Source organism: Cynoglossus semilaevis, chromosome 12 (assembly GCF_000523025.1).
Source record: "Cynoglossus semilaevis isolate Cse_v1.0 chromosome 12, Cse_v1.0, whole genome shotgun sequence".
Taxonomy (NCBI): domain Eukaryota; kingdom Metazoa; phylum Chordata; class Actinopteri; order Pleuronectiformes; family Cynoglossidae; genus Cynoglossus; species Cynoglossus semilaevis.
Genome location: NC_024318.1, coordinates 4,239,322 through 4,242,414, shown reverse-complemented (window position 1 = coordinate 4,242,414; position 3,093 = coordinate 4,239,322).

The window sequence follows — 3,093 nt, the reverse complement described above, 5'->3', positions numbered from 1 at the left end:
AGTACTGTAGTACTGTAGTACTGTAGTACTGTAGTACTGTGTGTGAGGGTAAAAGTCAACGCTGCTCTGCTGTAGGACACGTCAGGATCAACTGGTCGTCAGGGACAGAAGTATAAAAAACAAACACTGGGTACTACAGCCTGTACTGCAATGTACACATAGTATTACTGCATGTCTGAGAGGACGTAGGTCCAGTCAGTACCTGATAATATTTTGTGATTAATCCCATGATTTTCTAATCCTAAACCCTAAACCCTAAACCCTCAACTGTTTTAGGTTTAGGTGTAGCGGGCTATAGAGGACGTGAATGAGTGTGTGTGTGTGTCTTACTTAGCTGGACCCTCTGGAGGGGGGGGGGTCTCCACTGCCTGTGGGTGGGTGGGGGCCTCCACTCATTACAACGGGTCACCTCTCTCTCATGGAGAGTTTTCACGGCTGTGGAGCGGATTAGGAGGAGAGGCAGAGGGAGAGAGGGTGAGGAGGAGGAGAGGGGAGGAGGGTAGCATTAGCATCAACACTGGGGTATCGGTCCAGTACTGGTCTGTAGACCACAGCCCAGTCTGTAGACCACAGAGAGTCTGCAGCGCCCCCTTGTGTGACACATTCAAAGTCATGGTTCCTTCAGAGCTGCTGCTCACACTGAACCGTGGAAACCAAAGCCACCGTCGTCTCCTCGCGTCTCCTCCCATATTTGGAATGCAGCCAGTGCTGCCGCAGGTCAAAGGTGACGGAGGAGAATATTGTTGGACTTCCTTTATGAATTGTTTACTTCACATTTTAATGTCTTTGTGAGCGGAGCCTGAAGGTGATTAAGACTGAAGTGAATCACACACTAAAGCAGACAAACTTTCTTTACAGTCGCCGTTTGAACTCTGCTCTTTACTGCTCTCTGCTGGTCACACACACACACACACACCAGCCTGCACACACACACACACACACACACACACACACAGTTGGTCCTAAAGAGGAAAATTTCTCTGCAGCATTTTCTCCACATCGTAAAGCGTCTGCTGTTAAATCGATGTTTTTTCAATCCGTCTGCCTCCCCCCCATCCCTCCCCCCCACCCCGCTCCCCCCTGACATTTCCAGATAATGTTGGCGTTGGGTTGATTTGGGGGGAGTTTGCAGACCATATGCTGCCGTGTCAGACACCTACATTTAGGCAGTGGGCGGCTCTGAATGCCTGAACAGGAGCATGGCCGCGGCCTGTTTATCTAATGCGCCTGTTAACGTTATTTATTGGAACTTCGTCCGCTCCGGTTCCTCCGTGCATGCTAAGAAGACACACATAAGATATGCAAATGCTAACGTCGGCCCAACTTCACGGCAGTAAAACCCAGCATTTGCATTTGATGTAGCACATAATAAACGGGTTATTAGCATTTTAAATGCGTCAAACAAAGTTGAAAAATGTGGCCTGTGTTTGTGCGGCTCTTAATACAGACGGAGCACACACACACGCACACACGCACACACATACACACACACATAGGCAAGGCCACGAGTGCCGTCATGGGCCGGAACGCGGCGTGCACGTGCAGTGTCATAAATTTTCAAAGTTCCAAAGTAAACAGGATCAAACTGATGTCAGAAGAAGCTTATAAAGACACTGAGGGAGGAGGAGGAAGAGGAGGAGGAGGAGGAGGAGGAGGAGGAGGAGGATCCAGACTCACAGGATCCAGGAACCAGGACCTGGTTCTAGGTTTCAGAAGTCTTTCCTGCCGTCACTGAACCTAAAGTCTAGACCTGAAGACAACCAGGCTGAAGTCAACGGCAGGTTTTAAATGGACGAGAACTTTGGTGCTGGAGAACTTCAGTGAGTTCTGCTGCCCCCTCTCCTGTCCTCACCCCTCCTGTCCTCACCCCTCCTGTTCTTACCCCTCCTGAAAACCAACATGTTTGAATTCATTTGTGTTTTTTTGCCTAAACAGAACATTATCAGAGGAGGAGAAATGTCTGAATTTTTTTTTTAAATCATCAGTTATGATGTGATCGTCTCTCTGACAGTAACCAGGTCTGACAACCTGCTGTGATGTACAGGACACACACACACACACACTGACACAGATGTGTGTGTCGGTGTGTGTGTGTGTTCTGGCTCCGTGTTAATCCGACATGTTAATCTCTCTTCTCCTCTTTCTCTCCGTCAAAGACACAAACACACTTTCTTTCATTCTCCACTCACACACACACTCGGCTTCATGTTCTGGTCATGTGCACCCATTGGCCCGGGGGGGGAGGCAAGGGGAGGGAGAAGAAGGAGACACAAAATGACACAGGGAGCAGAATGGGGAGGAGAGGAGGCGAGGCTGGAGCTGCAGCCTGAAAGGAGGCGAGGGGAGGTGTTCGATTGTCCTCCTCTGAAAGGGCCGGGCCGCAGGCTGGGGAGGAGCTGTGTCGATGGGTGTGTGTGTGTGTGTGTGGGTGTGTGTGTGACAGCCACCTTCACTATCAACCATGTCTTGACTCGACGCCGTTGAAGAAAAGTTTGTACCAAACCTGGTCACATGACAGAGCAGAGCTGCGTTCACTTTACTTCAAACTGGAGTTTGAAGTTTGTTTTTAAAAACTTTTACTCCAGGATGGAGGAATCCCAGAGCAGATGGACGAGAGTCAGAGTGGAGAGTGTCAGAGAGAGAGAGAGAGAGAGAGCTGGAGGATGAATGAATAAACTCAAACTCTCTCTCTGTCGCTGCTTTGATCCCGTGGTGTTTATGTGTAGAGATGAACATCAAAGGGATTTGTTTGTCTTCTTCTTCATTGACGTTCCACAGAAATCCAAACAAACCCTCAGATTAGAGCCAGGCTTTGAATTAAGAAGATAATCAAAGGACTCGACAGAGGCTGATCACAGACATCACAGCCAACGTGATGGAGACGGAGGTCCTCATTAATATGGGGGGGGAGGTGGTCTGCTTCTTGGAAGACAGTGGTGGTAATTAGTCAAAAACAAGAGCAATTAACATTCCAGTAATGAAGAAACACACCTTCATGTGAAGACGCTCTGACGATGAAGATGATGATGAAGATGATGAAGATGAAGAAGATGATGATGATGATGATGATGATGATGAAGATGATGAAGATGA